The following is a 22,877-nucleotide window of genomic DNA, read 5'->3' on the forward strand; positions in this document are numbered from 1 at the left end:
GATTGTTAGAAATAACCAGACCATGCCTGCAGCGTGTGACGTATCGATTTGCAAAAATGATGATGAAAATGAGCTGCTGTCATAATATTTGTGGTAAATTGTTATGCCGATCCTTGCATCCATAGTGTTTATTCAATACCTAGAAAGAAAATCTGACACATTTTATTCATAAAGGATCACTCCTCTGCGGGTTAATGAAATCTGATCTGTAATTGTGTTTCTACAAAATTCAGCTGGTTGGCATTGTAGCTGTTGCTCTGATTAATGTGATGCTCTCTGGAACGTCGAGGTGAAATAAGTAGAATTGTCAGATAAATGTTAAAACCAGGTTCTAAAGTAACCATTTTGTCCAAACCTAATTTCCATGCCAAATGGAATATTTGCCATAAAATCATATTATAAGCAGTCATGTCACAGTGTGCATTAAAAAAATACAACCTTTCCAAGATCTATGAAAACAGGAACACAGATTTAGTAGAGAAAATACAATTTGAATTTGTTCTTCATTTTGACATTAAAATTTCAGTTGTACGGCTATGTGAATCATGTTACTGACAATTATCTTCAAACATATTTATGCATGTCATTCATATCTACATGTGGTGACATTTATTTACAGTGTGTGATTTAAATGAGAGTCGATTTTGACATAAAATGATATAATATGATACCTACAAACATATCAAAGTATGAATTGAACCCTGAGGGGATCAAAGAGTAAATTTAGGCATGTGTATGTGCCACTGAGGAAGCAGCAGGACAGTAATGTGACATGGGAAGCTTTTGTGCCGCTCAAATTCAGTGACCTTTTAATATCGCCAAAACACCTCCATGCCTTGATGTGTTTCAAGATGCCTGCACCAGCAAAGACTCCAAAGTGCACCGCTGGTTTTATTGAGCATCCTTGTGGTCTCCGTGTGTGCCGCTCGGGTCCCTCATATCAGAGGAGCCTCCCTTGCGCTCGCACACTCTCTGACATTCGCACGGTGATGAAAGCTTGTCACCAACTTAATGAATGTTTCATTTTTTTTTGTCTCGCGCTGATCTCGATATTGGCGTGAGGACTTGATTCACGGTGAGATTCGAAACTGCCTTTTTTTTTCATTTGTTGGATACGAGGAACATGACACCAGTCCTCCTCGAAGAAATGGCTTATAAAACTAAAGGGGTCTGTCCGCCGTAGGAGGTGTTCGTTTGTCCCGGCACTGTTCACCGCTTCGTACCTGAGGGTTACTGGAGTGCGAACAGAGCTGCTCCTAATGGTAAACAAGGCGCAAGGAGGTAAACAACAGCAGGTCTAGTAAAGATGGGGAGGTATGGCAGAAGCAAGGGAGGACAGCCAGGATAATGAATGTGGAAACACATGTTGTGACATCTGTCTTTATTAGTGTTCACTAATTTGCTGCAGAATATTTCAACAATGATCAAAACCCACCAGGATGGGTTCATTAGCAAGCTCTCTCTTTCGGTGACCGGAAATCTCTCGAGCTTTCCTGAATCTGCCACTCAGCCGTTGCAACATTTTATTTATTTATTTTTTTTTACTTGGCCTTGTGAAGACATACAGTGGGTACGGGGTTTGTGACAGGGTTTCTAACCCACTTTTTTGTAACAGTCCAGTGATGGTTTTCATCCTGCCCTCTGTTAGAAGTATTTTAATACTGTCATAAATTATTTTAAAGTTAGTGCACATTGTCACATCCTCCTACATGTAATTCAAGAAAAGGGGAAGAGTTTTAAAAGCCGTATACTATATATACATGTATGTGTTTGTGTGTGTGTGAATTTATTTTAGTCTGGACAGGGGTGTTCAGATGACAGCCAGCACGGTAGGCTAAATTATGTTTCTTCAGCCCTTCTTTGGACCAGTTTGCTTAATTTAGTGCTTAGTGTCAAGCAAGGTTGGTTGTTTTCAAGTTGTATATGGCAAGAAATAGTTTTTTTGTATTGTTATTTTTTTTTTTTTAAACAACACTTCTGGGCGAAGTCAAATCACTTTGCATTTCCTGCACACCTCCAGGAGCATGTGATCTCAAGTCCTCAGTTTGATTCAATTGTATAATGAGCAAACATCTGAATGCAACTGCGGTTTTCTCAGCTGCAGAGAATTGAGGCCACTCACTCACTGAGCCATCGTCACCCCGAAGTGTGACTTCACTCTGAAATATTGATGAAGTCGGGCCTTTGACTGAGACTTCATCCGGGCACAATGGGGACATTCAGCGTGCCACAGCATAATACAGGGATGAACACAGTGTTTTCATTCAGGCAGGGACAGAACCTAGAGTCTGTCTTTTTTTTAAAAAAAAGACAGACTCTAGGTTTTTTTTTTCTTAAATTTACTGCGCAACAATTTGAAAATAAGTCAATACATAAATGAATGAATAAATCAGCTGATGGACATGTACAAACAGACATTTAACTTTAGTCTTAAGTATTTCTTTCCACATCGTAAGTACAAATTAGCCAGCCTATACTTATCTGTGGCTTAACAACACGCCCAAATTGCAGTCTTGCTGCAGTAAAAAAGAGCTGGAGTGTTCAGCACACGAGGACTCCCGAACACAGCTCTGCACTTTGGCATGTCCTCTCACCGCAGCGCAAGCTGAAATGGTTTGTTTCTTTTTAAGGGCACACATTGTTTTTTTTTTTCTTTTTTGTAACCTTGGAGCCAGATTTCTGCTCTCCTAAGAATAGAAAATTGAACACACGTTTTGAATCTTGTGCTCAGTAAATGGAGTAACCTTCTCTCAGTGCTAAGAGAAAGCTCAGCACCTGCGGCCCACTGCGTTGTGAACACCCCCCGCTCCCACCCCCACACAACCCCCCCCCCCAAGCCACCCACCCAGTGCAAGTGACAGCAACAGATACAAATGTATTGGCTAAATATTGTCAATTAAATCTATGCAGTATTGGCATAACCCTCTTTAAACAGTCTTTACAATTGCTGTCTTAAATGTTAACCAACAAGAAAAGAAATCATTATAAATTGAATTTTTCTTACATTGCAGTATTAATTGGTCAATAATGATCATCTATTTTAAACAAACACCAAAGTTCAAGTGCTAGTTGAGGTGCAACTTCACAAAAAATGTAAACTGATACATATGGCTGAAAAGTGTGTGTTCTCTGCAATTATATGTCAACCACTAAAAAAGATGTTTTTTTTAAAAATTTATTGATGATTTCCATCACAGTAGGATTTCCCATCCTGCAATTTAATTGGCCATTTCTCATATTCCAGAAGAAGTTACACATAATTAAGGGTGCCTTAAGAAATGCCACCCTGGTAGCTTTTGCTAAATAGCCTCTGTTTTCTTTTATTGAACATTAATGAATTCTAAATGTAAATTTAATGTGAGGCGCTGCGACTGCCGTGAGGTTTTTGATGCGGGTCATTTTTTTTATTTCAGGGAGCTCTAATCAGCACAATCAGGTGGAGGAATTAGTGTTGTTTATTGTTTTTTTTTTATGAATCAGATGAAGATCTCCGCAGCGCGCACGAAGATGATGGGTCCCATTTCCATATCAAAGTGGCGCAGCGTGCATCCGCGCGGTAATTAAAACGCGGCAGTTCGGAGCCCCGTGTGTGTGCGTGTGTGTGTGTGTGTGCGTGTGTGCGTGTGTGTGTGTGCGTGCGCGCGCGAGAGAGGATCCGGATCGGCGTGCGGGCGGTTGACTCCTGCATGCTCCTCCGAGCGCACTTATAATTTTGTACAAATGTTTATGCCAGTCCACGCTCTGCTGTGGAGAGTTTGCCTCCCGGCCAAAACCGTTTCGAGACAAAGTTAGTTTTCTCGAGCTAACCTCTCATTGCGGCATCTCCTGTGTGTCTTTTTGTTTTTTTTTTACCAGCTCTCAAAAAATGAGTTTAACATACACTTGTCCTTTTATTGTTTCTTTTTAAATTGGTAATAGCGGTAATTGATACAAATATTAGCATCATTTCCTTGCGCTCAGATAGACAGGCTGAATGTCATCAGTTGATCAGTGTGATTGGAGGCAAGCCCTTTGCCTCACCCTCGCCCCCAATTTGCATGAATTATTTTTGTAGTTGACCCAGTTGGAGGGTTGTGAAAAGGGGTCAACAGTTCCTTGTTGGATTGGTGCTCGGTCTTTTGTGGTGTCGGATCTTGGGAGAGAGCAGGGAGCTCGGGCCTCCCCGCTCCAAGGGGACAAAGCCCTCGGATCGGCTCCCCCCCGCTTTTGATCTCTCAATGGCGTTCGAATGCGCCCTTCCCCTGGGCCTTCTGCAGTGTGGTCCCCCCAGCACCCCCCGCCAATCACAAAAATATCATGCAGGGACCTGACACACGCGTGTAGTCTCGACTGCACCTTACATTGGTAGCACCTCTCAGACTGCCGCCGAGGCAATAGCGCACAAAGGGCCGCGCGTCGGCACAACCTCACATGGAAGCGTTCAACGAGGAACGGCTCGATGGGCTTCATAAATCTCTCGCCATGTTTATGGGTATAAAAATATCCCATAAGCTTTAATGGGAGGTTTGAAGGAAATGACAACAATCCTTTATGAATTGTTTATAAAATATGAAACATTTGGAAGTCTTGGACTTGGAAGTCCAAAGAGAAACCCCAAACTGAAATGGAAATCAAAAGGAATGAAAAACCCAAGGTGATATAAACTTCAATGGCAAAAAGAGAGCTGTATAATGTATGAGCATTGATCTGTTTATATTCCCTACTGAAGTACGAAGGCACCTTCACTTTTTACATTATTGTGCATAAGAAATATAGTTAATTGAAGAGTTCTTACACTTTGTCATATCTGTTATTAAAGACAACCATTATAAATGAACCCCACAAGGTGATTGTTATCCACTGTTAAACATTTGGGTACTCCTGTGTCTTTTGCCAGCTGTGGAAAATATCAGTTAACCATCCAGAAAAGCAAATCACAGCTTTACCCCAAAAACCCCCACACTTTTGATCAGTGAGTACATTCGTGATTCAAATCTTTAAAAGGGAACCCCGTTCAAAATCTATGAATTGCTGTCATTTAAAATACATACAAGAATACATGAAGTGATTCCTTGTGGGCCAGAAACCAGCTGCTGTATGCGGCTGCTGAGCCAGTGGCTCTCAGCCCTAACATCACGGGATCATTAGCGGTTGCATTGCGGGAAGTCTGTTGCTATTTATGCCTGGAATATCCACAGTTCTTTCTGTACGCAAAGGTGGCTGTTTGCTGAAATACACTAAGGTTGCAATAGTGCCACCATGTCTCTGTGGTCTTAGTTTTGGGGGGCTGAGAGCATTCACTGTCAGAGTTTTTACATGCTCGAATGTATCATAAATTATGTCAAATTATAGATTTCGACCAGAGCCCCGCTTTTCAATTCAATTAGCAAATCAATCATGAGCGTAGTGATTGATTTATTGATTGATTTATTCATCTGCCCAAAGACCTGTACATATTGCGCTACAAACGGAGAGCCTTTATGCCATATGGACCCTGACCGCGCACTGCTGAGAAATTAGCCAGATATGGGAGGCTGACAGCTCGGCTGGTATCTGCCAGCCTAATCTGATGTGAGATGTGGAATATGCTCCGGAGTTGGTGCTAAGCAGGCAGATCGCAGCTTCTGGAAGCAGTAGTGTGCAGCGGAGGCTACAGGCAGCATGGCTGACACGTGGCTCCACCTCTTCAAACCCCCCCCTACCCACCCCGTCTGCAGTCATCCACTACAAAACTGTCACCATCTGATAGATTGCAAACTTTATTGCCCGTAGAAGTGACTTGGGGTCACTAATTGATATAACATGATTTGGCACCAAGATTTACAAGGTGGCTTTAATACCAAGGAACCAGTGACTGGTCTGTGATAGAGAGCAGTCTTCTGTCCTAACCCTTTTTCCAAACGTACTGTCTTTCAGTGTGCTCAAGTGCCATTTTGCGCAGATATGAAGTCTGATAAATGGATGATTAACAGTAATAAACACCAGCTTATGTAAAGTTCTGGCAGATCCCTCTGTGGCCATAACTGTCTGGTCGGTATGTTTGTGTAGCTGAGAACAACACTGTTCAACACAGTTCTTTGTGGAAATAAGGAGGGCACAGATAACCAGCACAGTGTATGGGGCACACCCAGCCCTCTGTACTGTTATGGTCTCAGCCAGTGAGGATGAGACTGTCCGGGGAAGGGGTGTTCTTTTCTTTTCTTTTTTTAAATTTTTTGGATGGGGGTTGGGGGATCCTGCCAGCATGCAGCCCACCACAGGCCCCGGGGCTCAGATCACATTAAGGATCAATGCTGTTCTATCAGCATCACAGATTGCCTGATAGAGTAGCCATGGGCTAGTGCTGATGCTGTCTATTGAAGTTTTCAAGACAAATCCATGATGGCTGCCACACACACACGCACCAACACACACACACACACACACACACACACACACACACACACACACACTACACTCACACACATACACACACACACACACACACACAGTGAGCGAGTAAGAGAGGGAGTGGTGGAGAGAAAGAAACAGCAGCCAAACACTCAGAGCAGCGGAGGTCCATTTCAATTGAGAGGAAGACAAAGGGCTTTTAAACCTTTCAGAAAACACAGGGCCATCCAGAGAGCTAGACATGGATGGGAAAACCAGTCCACGACACAGATTGGTACTGACATCAATTCATGTCCCCTTGCAAAAATGCTGATGGCAGAGAATTGAAGAAGCTTGTGAACCATAATGAATGTTGAATGTGTGTCACATGTTCAGTTTTCAGCGCTATTTTTCACTGGCCTGAGCTCTGCTCCTTGTGGAATTTCAATTATCTAAAATTTATCAAACAGCGAGATTGTGATACAAGTATGGTTTAAAGGCCAGGGTTCCATTTTGTACATGTATTTTAAATCTGTGCTGTCTTAATTCAAGGTGAACTGACTGAGCACAGCCAAACAGAAATAACTCAAATCAGGAATAGCTCCACAGAAATCCTTTTGATGTGTTTTTTTTCAGAGTTCAAGGCCCTTGGAGTTTTGGGCCATTTGCTGAATTCTGGCTGTCCGTTTAGTCTACTGCCTCCTAAATAATTACTTGACAATTATTGGATCCATGACAGTAACAAAACAGCCCATTGACTGACACTTCCACTCCAGAGACTCCCCTGCTATCAGTCAAAAGCAAATCCCACTTATTGCCCTCCAGCAGATGTGCTGTATAGTACAGCAGTGTCGTGCATTAGCAAAGAGCAGGAAAAACAATCGCCAGCACGTCTGCAAGTTTTCAAATCACTTCATCCAACACTTTTACCCCCCCCCCCCCCCCCACCAATCACCACCACCCCCGCCACCCCCGCTAACACTACTTTCCTGCTCTCCACTCGGCTTTGATTTCATATTGCGACAAAGAGGTGAAAATCGTGAGCTGCAGCAGGAAACACAATGGCTCCTGAAGGGGCCTTCACACTCGCAAGGTTGAGCTGGTTACCTTGACTTTGCACCATGCCTCATTCTCCCTCTGTGTCTCCATATTTACGTCTTTTTCTTTGCCTTCTTTCATGCTCTTGAAAGCAGTAAAGTTTGAACTTTGACGCATGGAAGGGTATTAGTGGTTGTGCTTCATTAGGAGTTTACACAACGCGTTCTTGCGCCTGGTCAGAAGGTTATTTGTACAGTAGATGTGGCCCCCAGAAATGCAGAACCCGAGTGATGTTTCGGTTGCCCAAGCCATGTGGTCTGTCTGTCCCAGAGCATTCTCCTTTCTGTAATAATGTCAAATGGAAGCATTGAGACGGTATCTAAAAGCAGGCGAAGAAATTATATGGAAAAGCTGGGATGTATTAAGCTAAAATTTGGACTCCCCGCAGTTCTGTGTGGAAATTGCGATTGCGCAATGCCAAAAACACATTAAAGTGATGAAAAAGAGTGGGGGGGGGATGAACAATGAAAATGAGATGGGAAGAGAGCTGCAGTTGAAGTTATGACCATAGTTACGCTAATATATTTCTCCTGCTCCATAACGTGACCTCCTGCTTCCTGATCCTGTGATTATTTGAACTGATGCGGTTGAGTTTCACCCCCCCCCCCCCCCCACCTCTGGTGTACGCGTCAGCGGGAGACAGTGAGGACAGACCCGAGTGCAGCCCTCCCTCCGGGGGTAGCCTCGCCACAGGCGGGCCGCCCCTAGAAGCGCGACTGCCGGCCGTCGGCTGTGAAACCCGCACACGCTCAGCCGTGAGCCTGAGCACGTATTGAGAGACACGCACTTATTAGAGCGGGGCTCCGGGAGATAGCGGATTTTTTCACGGGAGCAGCTGTGATGGTAGCCAGTGCAGCGGGCGTGATCAGGTTTCTCCGGCCTCCCCCGGAACTACCCCTCGGCTGTTGTGAAAGGGAGCCTTAGAGCAGCCGGTGTGAGCCGACCCCGTACCCAGTGCTGCAGATAATGGTGTCAGTGTTATTTCAAAGCAGGGTCTGCTGCCCGGGACCTCCCTGTTTATCGATCAATGGACTCTATTAAGTGTCTCCTGCCGGGCTGTGGAAGCGAGATCTGTGGCGGAGCACACAAGCGCTGGTGGTGCAGGAAGACAGCCAGGCACATCCCCCCCTCCCCATCAGGGCCTATCCATTACCGAGGGGCTAGGTCAGTGTTGAAATTAACGGCGCATCAAAGCCGCGGCGTAAAATAGCCAACGCGCAGTGGAGGACACTGAGAAAATGTGAACTATGGCACGTTCATGAAAGCGGGAGGCAAATTGAAATGAAACCAAGACTCCCCGGCTTCTTGGCTCGTTAGTCTTTCGGGAAAAATGTCCTTGATTTAGAAACAAAGGATTTAAAAAAGGTCTGAAGCCAGACCCAGACAAGTAATCTTTTAGTCGGCTGCAATGGCAGACAGTTTAGTGTCATGCTTTTGTCATCCCTTGATGAAGGTATTTACCATCTCATATGAAGAAAATCCCTTCAAATATAGGGTTTTGTATCCATGATTATTATTTTGTGTTAGTGGTTGTGAGTGTCACAGATCATTTATTAACTGTATCAGGCCAAACAGGGTATTCAGAGCAATGAGAATGCTCGTCTTTAACAGTGAATATTTGTTTTGGAGATGTCTAGGGTCACTGATTGTAACTCTTGATCGAAAGAGTCAAGAACCCCTGCTTGATGCCTTCATACCAATGTTCCTGCCCAATGGAGAACACTGTTAGAAAGTGATGGCAGCTGACCATATAAAAGAATCTGAGAGGAATTCTTTGTTGTAATTATAGCCGAGCCTGGCTTCCTCTCTGCTTGCCGTTAGAAACCCTCCACCTGCACGCTGAACACGTCTAGTGTGCAGACACACAAACCCTTTTCAGCTTTCGGCTAATGAAGTGGTCCAGTCTTGATCACACCTCCGCTTGTGCATGTGTGCAGCTGAGAAGCTTCATTCATGCCGGACTTTCTTGTTAGCTTAAGAAAACCCTAGATTCTGGAGAACGAGTCATGTAGTGGGAAGGTCAATATGTTTGCAATAGGAGTTTTTTTCTTTCTTTTTTGAATGTGCTGAAATGATGGAGAGGTTTTTGTGGTTTCGCCTCCCTAGCATTTCCCATGAGCCTCTTTGACCATCTGAAAGGATAGCCACACCGGCACACGCCACACGCCCACGCGCGGCATGCACGCACGCACACACACACACACACACATACACACACACACGGCAGCGCACTCCATCAGGTCCTGAAATGTGCTGGAACCCAAAAACCCAGAGGGGACTTTTTTTGGCAGGGCGTTGCTGAGCCTGCAGTGGTCTGCTTTTTGGTCTGGTGTTGAAAAGCACTCAAAACATAAGGCTCTTTATCAGGAGAAAGACTGAAATTATAATGCTGTATAAAACTAAATCCCAGAGGCATGGGGTTATAAATTAAAGGTTTCTGTATTAAAGTAGTCAACTGTAACCAAACATTAAGGCTGTTATTTGTAAGCAGGAAACCCGCTGTTACATTCTCTCGTTTACTCTCTCGGAGAACAACCAGCTCTCAGCGGTAACCCATCACTTACTCTTTTGCGGGCCACTTTGTAAACAAGATGCTGCATCTCACCGAAACCACCCCGTCACCCGTTTCTAAGTGAGTGTTGATTAGAATAAGGAGACTGTGGCAGGAAATGAGGTAATTTTAGCATCACAGTCTTCAGAGAGAGTGCTTCGTGTGGGCGGGACGTTGGCGTCTGTCCTCTCTTGGACTCGGCGCATGTCAAAATGTCAAGGGGAGGTGCCTCAGGAGGGAAATCTGTGCTCATCGGTAAGGGGGGGTGGGGCAAGGACAGGGAGGGATGGGGTGTCCCTTCTCTTTCTTGATGAGCCTGAATTTATTGGTCGCCATCTGCTGGGTGGAGGCGTGTGTGCGACTGCCAGCCCGGATCGAGGCTTCTAATTAAATTGTCATCATTATCAACCCGCAGTCAACTTTCATCCTTAAAAGCGCACTTTCTCAGGATGGATGTGGAATCAGTGAAGCTTTCCTTGAGACCTGTGTTGGGTTGAATTAAAAAGAGGGACCCAGACGAGAAAAATGCTACAGTGAACGAGGGTTTTTTTTTTCTTCTTCTTCTTGGCAGGCATTTAGAGGCATGCTGCCATTTCCACTCAGGTTTAAACAATTACAGAACTTCAGAAGGACCAGGAGAAACTTAGCTAAGTCTGGAATAGACATTGCGTTTTACTGGTCTAATTGAACTTGAGAAACATGGCAGTTGGTGGTATGTGAAAGCCCTTGGTAATTGTAATCAGTGGGCAGACTTGGGTGGGTGTGCTCTCAGCAATTGTTCATTAATCCATTGTAGAAGACAGCTCTTAATACTGTATTTTGTGGTGTGATATCCAAATGACATGGACTCCCTTCAAGAGCCCAGCGAAACCACTTATTAGAACTTAATTATAGCTCTGCGATTAGGGGGAAAGTGACTCTGATTAGGATAAGTTTTGTGCAAGTGGAAAATGGATGAATATTAAACTGTATTACACGTCTAAACTGGGAGCCAAAAACCAAGGCAAGCAGAAATATATGTGGGGTTTGGACTGGTGTGCGAGTCAGCCAGACGGCTGTGTAACCACACATGCTGATATCATCTCCACAGCAGATTTCATCTCAGGCTTTTCAGCTGCAGCTATTGGGCAGAAAATTAGCAGAGATATCGGCATGCTAGCGCTCTCTTCCAGATTCCTAGTGACTGACTGTCTTGGAAATATTGCAGAAAGACAAGGCTTTGTCAGCGGAGGAACTTTCAAAGCAGATTTAGGGCAGTTTTCGCGTTCGTAGGGAGGTCCTTGATTAGAGAAAAAAAGGGAAGACGTACTGAATGTGACGCTTGTTTTCATATGCTATCAGCCCGGCATGCAGGAGTAATGCAGTAGACTTTCACAGCAAATTTAACTGCTGGGAATGTGTAGGGAAGCCAGGCACGGCCAGTGTTAACTTCAATGCTGGAGAATTCAGTAAGTATCACACATTCCTGTGAACTACCAAGAATGCACTGTTAAAGCACAAAGATAAAGACTAACGCTATTAGTGAATTTTTTTCAGCAGCGGGATAAATGTTAGTTTTCCTTTTCTTTCTTTTTGCATCATGAATTTCTACCTTTGGCATGTGATCCTGTTTTTTTTTTTTTTTTACTTTTGTTTTGGGGTGGGGAGGGAGCTCTTAAAATATGAAATAAATGGCAAGGCCTCTCAACATTACAATTTCATTACTGACTTCCTTTTTAAAATGTCCATGGCTAAACTGCCTGTTTGATTTCAAGAGGACGTGTTTTTGGGCTCTGAAAAGGCATTAATAAAAAAGCTTGAATTCCTCAGACTTTATGGTAAGAGGGCCATTCAGCGCAGAAAAGTGTCATTTTCCAGTTTCTACATTTACTTCAATGGTGAACAATTTTTTTTCTCCTATCCCTGAGCCAGCGTGAAGTTGCAAGCAACTCAGAAAATAATCGGCGCAAGTTAAACGTTTTGTGTTACTTTTCATTTTAATAAATTTGGCTACTTCTAGCACTGGAATTCTTTCAGCCTAAACACACAATGTCTGAAGCACAGTTCTGTCCAGTGCGGTGCTCGAGAAGTAATTGTGCATTTCAAATTATTTACATGCTTTCAGCATTAGACTGGGGTTTTATCTAGAGACTGATGATTATTCTGTCTAAAGAGAGGCAAGAGGTGGCATGTTGAGCTCGCCCATTAATCCGTCTTAAACACAAATGCTGCGTGCACATACTGCCCAAGAGCCGTGTGTCTGACACACAAACAGCGCACGTGAATACCAACACCATGCTCATCTGACACATAAACACTGTGCATGCACTGCTCAGCAACAGGGGTAGTTGATGGGCAACAGGGTTCACCTCCGCTGAGAGCCAGGGTCCAGAGGTCTACCTCATGTTTTTACTGTGTTGCACAGAACATGGAGAGCCTCACGCCAAACCCCCATCTTGGGTGTCCAGATTTCCATTTTTGTTTATTTGCTTTTCTGTTTCTCTTGGATTTACTCTTCACAGCACACACCGCTTGGAAATATATATTTATATGTAACGTAATATAAATGTGAAAACATAATACGTCGAACAGTAGTGGAAGCCGAGGTCTCCCGGTGTTATTGTTGGAGGTTCTTCAGTTTTTTTTTTTTTGCTGGAGAATAATGGGAACCATGTGTCTTGCCGTCTGAGGAAAATTAGCGACCTTTCATGTGACCCACCTGTCGTGCTTTCAGCACCGATAATGCTAACCTCATGTTACTATCATCGGGAGAGAGGCTCCAAGCCGGGGCCCCGGGAGCACCACATCACATGGGGTTTTTGGCAGGAGCGAGGGTCGGACATACCCCTCCCACCTCCTACCCCCCGATGAGGAAGTGGGGCTGCTTCATGTAACCAGCAAGCATGGGGCAAACAAACAAACAGCCTGTACAGGCGGAGGTTCAGTGGTAGAGTCCCACCTTTTTCTCCTTGTGCTCTCCCTGACTAATCGCCAGTGTCTCGTTAATCCGATGCACAGCCATTGGCTGTGATGCGTAGAGCCGCAGACACAAGGGATCTCAGCAAGGTGAGGAGCCCGTGTCAGATGGACCTGGGTCTGTTTAGCATTGCAGCGGTTCCCTGGCACAGACTGGAAAATGCTATCCATCTCGGCATGTTTGTTTAACCACCCCCCCCGCCGCTTTATAAAGGCTTAGTGTGCCCTTATATTATGAGAAATGTAGTAGGGCTCGTGAGGTAAACTGTTATTACTGGATGTCTAGAATAGGAACATTTCGATTATTTTCCGAAAAAGCCCCATGTGAAAAGCGCATGATGTCATAAAGGCAGCGCTGTTGCCAAGTGGGTGCATTATGGGGTGCCGTGGGCCTCTGCTCACCCGTGCGTTTCAGACGTTGTCAGGCCACCTTGCGCGTGCCCTACCCAGACTCCAGGCCTCCTCCCTGTGCGTTTCCTTTGCTTGTGTGGGAATCAATGCACAATGGTCTCTGCACTCGAGGGCTCTCTCTGCATAATGGAAAAAACCGAAAAGAGCCATACAGTATGGGAGAAAGGCTCTGACAAGCAGAACATTTTTACCATCGTTTCTAGTGCCGTGAAGCATTATACTTTATGTTTGTTGAGTAATGCTGGGGGAGGGAGCGAATGTTCAGTAATGTGGCTTGCTCTGCTTTTCTGTGACGGCAGCCTTTTGCTTTCCCAAAAGATGTGTATGCCTTCCATTTGATTCTAGGTTTAGGTGGCTTATGGGTGGTTCACTGAGTGAATAGCAGCTTTTTTTCCCCACATACATGTTTGTCCTAGCGCTCCACCATTTCTCTCATGTGACCCAACTAAACCAATCCCCTTCTTGATTTTCTCAAAGCCACATTTTATGACTCTAATGACCTGTGTTTTTGAAGTCGTTTTCTGTTCAGTTGGATGTGGCTCACGGAGAAGGCCATCTGATTGCCTCTATAGAATAGGAGTTTCATGGGAAGCGACATGCATCTAATAGTTAAGCGACCATTTGAAGAGCCATGCATCTCCTGATTTTTTACTAATTGAATTGAGCAGTAATATATGCTTGCAGGAGCTCTTACCTTATTCTACTTATTTATTGCCTGACTGGAGAGGTAATTTGACCTCCTCAATTCAAAGGCCCTTTTTCCAGAAAAGGAGTGTTAAACTCAATTATGGGAGCAATCAGTGACTCAAACACTACATTTATTTTCTCCAAGCGGGAAAAAAGCTGGAAGGGAAAAAGAGACTTGGGCAGCTGCAGAGGAGAGAGGAGAAGAGGAGAAGGAGTAAAGAGCAGAGGAGGGAAGAGGAAGGGAGGGAGTTAAAAAGAAGGGAACGGAGGGAGTGAAGGAGAGGGGAGAGAAGGGAGTAAAAAGCACAGGAGAGGAGGGAATGAAGAGAAGAGGAGAGGAGGGAAGGACGGTGAGCGGCCCTGTGGCTCCAGCCCTCAAACAGGAGATTTGTGCCCTCCCTCTAAATCATTTCCCTCTCTACAAGATTAACAACTCAGAAATATTAGCAAACCCGTCAACTCCACCCCCCCCCCCCCCCCCACCGAATTCGCTGGCTAATTCATTTGCATTCGGGCTCGCCGCAGCTCGCGCCGTGCTCCCGCCAAAGACAAGCCGTCGCTTTGATTGTAAATAAAAATACATAGGTTATAATGTTAATTGTTTTCGATTGAGGAGCGGCTCAGGGCGCAGGCGCTAATCATCCACAGATTTACAGGGCAGCAGCTGCGCACCACCACACAATGCCGGCGACTTTTCTTTATTCTCCCGTACACCTCTTTAAGATGTTCTCCTCTTTCACACTCAGAGAATGGGCTGGAAAGGAGAGGCCAGTCCTGCCCGAGCTATTTCTCCTTACATGTAGAGTCACAGCTGGCATGTACTAAATTGTTGTGCAATGGAGGTTTAATTCTTTGACAGTGCGGTCTTTCTTCTGCCCGTGTGTTTGCTCATACCTCTTGGCCTGAATGCAAGGAAAAAAAGACTCTTATTTATTTTTCCTCTATAGCTTTTTAAATTATTTTTTAAAGTAGCGTGAGCGATGTAGAATGGCACCGACTTGTACTGTTTAAAGCCACGTAACAATATCGGAGAACACAAGATGCAGTTGCAAACAATTACCATGTGGCTGAATAACAGCGGAATGGTCTCCATTGATTTTTTTTTTTCACTCAAAAAAAAAAAGAGCCAGTTGAAAATGTCATCCATCAGCAACGCCTTTCCTATGCGAACCTACTCTTGTAGGAAACTGAAGTGAAGGTTTGGCGGGGAAGCTGCTCGACCCCAGGAGCTGTGGAGACAGGAGGCCTGTCTTCTCATGCTGTTGACCTGCCACTTCCAATAAGAATGTTACCTGACATTTTTACTGAGAAGGTAAACTGCGAAAAATTTGCGATTTGGTTGCAGACATAATTTGTGAACTCACAACTGGAATATAGAGCGAGGCTCTGATGTTTGAACAAGAACAAACACAAATAATGTCCCTCGTTGTAACCCAATCATTTATGGATCAATTGGTTCTATTCTAGTTTAATTTAGCATATGATTGACTTGCAGCTTGGAACTGTGGGAAGACATCCACACAGAGCCGGACCTAAAATAGGGAACCTGTTTGAATCAAGCCGCCTCGGCTTAGGCCTAGAGTTTGGAGGACAATCGCAGGTTGATTGTGTTACTGCTGTCAGAAGTTTCAAAGCCTTTGTATGTAGGGGCATATTTGCATTTAAATGCTGCCTGTGTCCATCAAGTATAGGATCTGAGCTGAGACGTGAGTGCTAGTTTGTCACATAATTGTTATTATAAGCAAATTGCAACAAGGGAAAGTGACAAGCAAAGAATTACTTCAGAAAAGTGTGCCCAAAATTGGTAACTTGTTGGGTTGTTTCTGAAGTATTATTGTATCATTGTATTTTTCCTGTTCTGCAGGTGTGCTGTGTGTGTGCCAGCTGATGATTTTGTATGAGGCTATTTTCAGTAGTGTGTATGTGCGTATACACATGCATGTTTCAGTGTTTTGTGTTTGACTTTAATTGTGTCTGTGCATATGTGTGTAGTATGTCTGTCTGTGTATGCGAGAGAGAGAAAGAGTGAGGAAATAAAGAAGAGTGTATGTGAGAAAGAGAAAGAAAGAGAGTGGTGATTATGTATTTATGAGGTAGAGAGAGAAGTAGGGAGGAGAGTGTATGTGTGTGTTTGCATGTGTCCATCTGTGTATGTGTGTGTGTGTTGGTGTGTATGTGTGAGACAGAATGAGAGGAACAGAGAGGAGAGGAGAGGGTGTGTGTGTGTGTGTTCACGTGTTTGTGTGTCAGAGAGAGGGGAACGTGTATGTGTGTGTGAGAGAGAAAGAAAGAGAGAAAGAAGGAGAGAGAGAGAGAGAGAGAGAGAGAGAGAGAGAGAGACAGAGGAGAGTGTGTGTTGTGTGAGACAGGCCTGAGCGATACTCCCGCTGGTTCTCTCATACAGGCTCTTTGTCCTGCTGCACTCAGCATGTCTCTCTCCCCCAGAGACTGAGTGGCCTCTCTAGTGTTGCTACACAAAGGCAAAGGTTTCTTTTAGGTGTTAAAAACTTCCATTTGTGCAATCCCCGGACGAAAAGCACCAAGCCCATTTGAGTCCAGTCACAACATGGGTAGACACGGTGGTCGTGCTTCTCCACCACTCATTTCACAGATTCTAAAATCAGAATGTGGTGAACAGGATTTCGGGAGCTAAAACGGCCCGTATGGTGCTGGTGATAAGACAGAGAAATGCTGCGGCACAGGAAACAGAAAATGGCTCCTGCAGAATAAACGCCTTACCTGAGAGACGACCAGGCTGGGCTCCACAGCCTAGTGTAATCGCAGAAATCTCCAGTAGCAGAGGAACGGGAATCTTGCTCTTAGAGGGGAGTACATCTTCATGCACAGAACAGCAGACAAATCAGAAACAAAAAGACAAGAGTGTCTTCTGACTTTACAGTATTGTAATCTCAGAGAGCAGAATGTATGAGGCAGCATCAAAGAGAATAGCCAAGGCCTGTTCCGGGCTGTTAGCTCCACATGGGACTTGAACGCCTCTTGTGGTGGTTTGCAGCCTTCCACTGTCTGGTCATTTCTTCCCCCTTTCAGAATTTATTTTCAAATTTGTTATTTCAGAGTGAATTGAACATTTTTTTTTTGAAGCACCACACCAGAGGACGGTGAGCAGACTCATAGCAGCCTTGGTTTGCCCAGGCAAATCGACAGCAAGGTGTTTGGTTCTAGGATGCCATCCTCTTTTATAAACCTCATGTTCCCAGATAAGGAAGGAAGGAACGCCCGCTACGTGAATTCAAGAAGCCCCACTCCCATCATTGTTTTAATCCCACCGGCCCGTCACTTGGTGGAGAGAACCTGTGATGGACAGGTGCGATTTCACGGCTGTCAGGGGAAGCCTGTAACAGCTCCATCTTTAACCTGCGCGCTCGCTGCTAAGTCTTCTGGGAGCGTCAGTGAAGGAGGGGGGTGGGCTGTCGTGACAGTCGCCGGGACGCTGAAACAGCTGTGCCTCTCCCTGATTGGACCACTCGCGGTGCCAAATAACTCAATGATATGGTGGATTTTTTCAGATATAAAGCTTGTCTTTGTGATGCCGGAGCGCCATTTGCGTGCCACTGGATGGCCCCGGGGAGAATTTATGGTCCTCATTAATTAGGTTATCATAGCAGTATCATGAGCCTCTCCTCAGATGCACCGACAGGGCCCCCTTCCCCCGCCCCTCCCTCCCCTGAGCAAGGTGGCTGTACGCACTCACATCAAGAATGGCTTTCATTGGTTTAAGAGCTTTATCTAAGTACTTGATTATTCAGTCGCCCCTGCCGCTGGAAACCCTGCTCTTTCTCATCTGTGCAGGCTGCATTTTGGGGCCGGCTGATGCAGAGCACGGCGGCAGCTCTGCGCAGGTCCGGACCGCACGCGGGGGGCCCCATTTCACCTCTGCCGCCTGGCTCCGCCGTCGCCACGGAGACAGCCCCGCCTCCTCCAGGTGGGGAGCAAATCGGCCGATGGGAGATTGGCTCTATTGTCAAAATAGCAACTCCTGCAAAATCACTCCTTTAACGGGTCTGGAGCGCGGAGGCTCAGCGCAGAGTGGAAATGGCACATAGGGGAATTTTACCCTGGCAGTCTGAGAAAAGTACATTTGGAGCCGTGCAGTCCTGCTTTTACTCACAAGGCTGGCTGGGAATATGATTTGGCTCGCAGCTGACTGCCTCATTTGATGGGCTCAGATAAGTGTGGAAATCCATGAGGATGTTAGAGCCCCCTCTCGTTGTTACCTGCCCCCGTCCCATGTATTTTCACCTGAAATAACCTGAGGGCTTTTTTTTCATGCACCCTGCCATTTCCTTCACTTTCCTGGCTATAATGGCCTGGCCATTAAAAAAAAAGACAATTAGTCGGCCCGTAGCCTCAGATGTGGAAGCACAACTTTGTGTGGTGGAGCTTGGCTGTTGACTCAAAGCCGCTGTCATATGATCGTCAAAGACACAACGTCTCGTTATGCCCCGGAGAAATTAAATCAAGCTGTACCCCCCTACTGTAGATGAACACATGCCTGGAATTTGAAGGTTCATTTGATTTCAGAGTGAATTTCAGATGCTCCTTGGGCAATGGTCGTTCCTGCATGGAAAAATGATCACAGCCTAAATTGTCATTCCAGGAGGCGTGCTGTATCCTCAATGCACAACATGTGAGCAGATCAAACCGAGCTGGGTAACAACTCAGATTCAACAGGTTGGGTCTGGTATCAGAATACAAATTCACTTCCTTAGAACGTTGCAGGAATGCATTCCCTGTGCACAATTACTGTTTACTCCTTAGAGAGGAAGATTCCCACAATGCAGTGGGAGAGGTTAGTGGGAATGGCTCAGGTGGAGGGGGAGGGTTTAGTGAGGTAGTATCACAAAAGGGGAAGGGTTAGTAAGTGTGTGTCTGGGTTAGTGAATTTGGTTAAAGGGAGAGGTGAAGGAGTGTGCTTCTGTGGGGTAGGGGAGGAGGGTCTTACAGTGGAGAGACCTCACACAGTGAACCTGTGTTTATGGGTGGTTGGAAAAGACAGAGAAAGCCGAGGACCAGTCCCGCAGAAATAGGGGATTGTCTGCTCTAGCCTACTTTTGAAACTTTGAAAGTCTGCATCTCACAGAGTAATCTGTGTACATTTGTACCTCTCTCCTTTAAATGTTACTCTCTAGCTAACACCTGTGTGAAATCTGTGACCACACCCCGCTTTCTCAGGTGGATCTATGTGAATGAGAAGGACTTGGCTGCCGGTGTGTCCCCAGCCGGCTGTGTGTGTGTGTGTGTGTGTGTGTGTGTATGTGTGTGTGTGGGTGTGCGTGTGCCCACCAGCAGCATAACGTCTCAGCAGATTGTTCCTTTGCGCCGAGCCAAAGCAGCAGCATGCAGAAAAGCAGGGGCGATAATTGTGGATACAATGATTTGGTAATAAAACTGTTGGGAAACTAATAAAATTAGCTGGAAATTGATTGGAATTCTCTTTAATGAAACTATGATTGCCTAATTACAGAAGGGGGAGAATGAGGCTGTGGGGAGCTGTGGTAACAGTGGCAACAGGAGAGCTGCTGCCGCTCAGGAAGACAATAGGCTTTCAGACAGTTTCATTTTTTTTTCTTGTAATAACAGGATTGTTTCATTTATTTTTAATATTCCTGCTATGAATGTGGATACCCTTTTTGTTGATTACCATGGTGTATTTCGGGCAAACAATTTGTTTAAATAAGGCATGAATGTAAAATTACATATTCTCTGTGTGCTTGTTTTTTCCCCTCATTGTTCTTAATTAGCATCCAATCACAGCCTTGTTAAGTTCTACCCCCTGCAATTAAAACAGCTCTCATTTATTGAAACACAACAGGAATTAGTCAGATGGTACATATCTCACAAAGAGGAACTCATTTACACATTTGCCACCCCCATTGTCTGTGTACAACACAGAACAGTGTACATCTGCATACCATGTGTCTGTTTGGAGCTTGCATGTGTGTGTATATGTGTTTGTGTGTGGATGTGAATGAGGGTATATATGTGTTTATGTTGGTGTGCATGTGTTTGTGTGTGTGTGTGTGTGTGTGCGTGTGTGTGTGTGTGTGTGTGTGTGTGTTTGTGTGAGTGACTGTGAGCATCTCTGTGTGCTTATGTGTGTGTGTGAGTTCATGGGGCTGGTAGAGATGACATTGCATGTGAACTCTGACTGAATGCCTCAGGGTCCTTTGGGAGCTCAGACTAGATTGTCAGCTCAGAGATGCTATCAAGATGACAGCAGGTTTCCACTGATTCAGGGTCAGTGGGACTACACTGGCCTGTATGTCCTTTCACTCCCCCACCCTCAAGGCTGCCCCACTCAGATCAGTCATGAGCCCAGCCCCCCCTCTCCCGCTCCACACACGTCATCTGAACTTTGATCCCAGCTCTGCCTTTGTTTGATGTCTGTACCTCCTGGTGCTATTTGCTGTTGGTGGCTCTGCCTTGGAGAAGGAGACCCAGGTAGCACAAATTGTGTGCGGATCAATTAGCTGTGACCTTAAAAACCTCTGTCCTTGTTTAATTGGCGGCGCTGAAGCAGGCTAATGGCATAAATTAGCTGTTAATGAGATCCCAGCTTGTTGTTAAAAATATAATAATGTGAGAAATGAACATCAATGAGCTTTGTGCGGCTCCTTTGCAGAGCCAGTCTATGCACTCTTCGCACTGTGTTTAGGACTGACCTCTTTAATTTCATTCCCTTTCTACGTGGCACTGGAAATGTTTATGTGAAACATAGGCTTAATTAAGGGCAAAGCTGATGCCGACATGTTTAAGAAGCAACTGTTTGTGTATCTCTGTAGTGGAGGCTCCAGGGTGGTGGACTTCAAGCGACGCATTGTAACTACTGGTGTATATTACCAAAATAAATCATTAGCGGTCTGCAGTCTCACAGAAACGACATTAAACAGCTACTTTATATAAAATCCATTCATCAGTGGAATCAAACAGCCAACGGACAGATTAATGAGGTTTGAGAGAAGTGGATTCTAAACATTGTCTCGGATTGTGTCCCAGAGGAGAAAGCTTGAATAACTCGGACAGCACCGGCGCTGTTTCACTTCATCTGTGGTGTCTGTGGACAAATGCCAGCAGTTATGGGCCTACTCCATATCCAAACAGACAGTGCTGTCTGCATCATTCTCTCCATTTCTCTATCCCTCTGTATCTATCTTCCTCTATCTGTCTGCCTGCCTCCCTCCCTCTCTGTCTCTCTCTCTTTCTCTCTGTCTCTCTCTCTCTCTCTCTCTGTCTCTGCTCTCTACATCCCTCAGAACATCAGAATTTAATGAAACTTGGAACATGTTTTAAAGTCATCTAAACTAGAAAACATTTTTGAATTTCAAATTGTAAAGATAATAACAGATGAAGAAGACACTGAATAATATTGTGCACTTGACAAATGAGGACTGTAAAATTCATTTATGTGATTGCATTTTTGATTTTGCATTGTCCCTTGCAAAATGTTAAAGGCATTAATATTTTATAATGCTTTCGTTTTATCTGTTTTATTACAGGTCATTTTCATGAATTCAAAATCAACTCACCAGTGATCACTGGGTGCTGGGGCTAAAATCTCTCTGTTTCTGTAAGTAGTCTTTTTTCTGCTATATTTGTATTTGGTGAAGTTGTCCTGATTATGATTTCATCAGAGCTGAAGCCTTTTCCTTTATACCCTTCCCCTCTCTCATCAAACTTACTGAATACCTACATTGCGAGGCTCTCCTGAGCTAAGCAGTGTTGTCTGAAAGTTCTCCTATCCAGGAAACTTCTTACTCCAAGACATGAGGGCATCTTTAACTCAAAGAGATGCTTTATAGATGGTCATTTAATTATTTATCGTAGAAAAAATAAGGTTTAAAATTTTTGAAGTTGACACTGAATAGAATACATTTATTTTCCTCCATAGCAAACTGTGTCCTCTATGAGAGCTGGATCTTAAGCAGGGATACAGGGCTCACATTGATGGCCACAGCCCTTCAAAAGCATACATCTTCACACGAGTGCATTCTGTGGGCGCAGAGATTCAGATCATTCTGACCCTGAAGATTCTTAAGTGTAAGAAAACCTGGGCTTTGTTCTTTCTTTTCTGCGCTACCATACCTGCCTTTGAGAGTTCCCATGCAAGACCTACATCCTCACATATCCTCACTGATTAAATTTGATTCCATTCTCTATACTATTGTGCTATGGGCTCTTTATCACTGTGAGCTGGCTCAATAGGAATAGTCAGAGCAGTGAAGAAAGAGCTCTTTTAAACAAGCAGAGGCATAGGGTCAGGAAGCATTCAGTTTATGGCTACCACATGTCGTTAATTGAGTGCTCTCTGCTGCTAGTAAAGATAGGTAATACTGGGAAAATTCAGCCAAGACTTTTTAGTTTATATGAATCTTCATTATAAAACATCAGAAGGTGGTTTCATCAAAAACTGAAGAAGATCCTATTAGCATAAGTTTAAAAAAACAAAACATTGGTCACACATTAGTAAATTCCATAACGATATGAGCAGTTTGCTCGCGGCCGTTCCGCCGCACCATTTTGTCCGCACGATTTCACGCGAGGCGCTTGGTTTTCTTAGAGGATCGATGGACACCTGTCTGGCTGTCTCCGACCAAGCCAGCCTCTTTGTTTCGCTTCTTAGCGTCTGTTGGTGTTGTTAAGTCCACCAGCCGAGGAATCCTGAACGTGAGGAAATCGCTGTTTACTTTGGCTTCATCCAGCTGACAAAGAGGCCGGAACAACAAGGCCTCAGCAGTGAGCTCTCGCTAACTCTTTGGATGTCAAGCTGTAAAAATCCCACAGACCATTGTTACAACGACAGTAAGAA

The 22,877-nt window shown here is 44.7% G+C and overlaps 1 protein-coding gene across 5 annotated transcripts in view; it reads left to right on the forward strand.

The window, feature by feature from the left end:
• Window positions 1–22,877, forward strand: part of LOC118787886 (transcription factor SOX-6-like) — a 170,839-nt gene that overhangs the window by 7,744 nt on the left and 140,218 nt on the right. For all 5 annotated transcript variants that reach the window (XM_036543630.1, XM_036543628.1, XM_036543634.1 and 2 more), the window contains exon 2: window positions 21,568–21,638. The gene's annotated coding sequence lies outside the window, so the exon portion shown is untranslated. The remainder of the gene's footprint in view (window positions 1–21,567; window positions 21,639–22,877) is intronic.

Source organism: Megalops cyprinoides, chromosome 13 (assembly GCF_013368585.1).
Source record: "Megalops cyprinoides isolate fMegCyp1 chromosome 13, fMegCyp1.pri, whole genome shotgun sequence".
Classification (NCBI taxonomy): Eukaryota; Metazoa; Chordata; class Actinopteri; order Elopiformes; family Megalopidae; genus Megalops; species Megalops cyprinoides.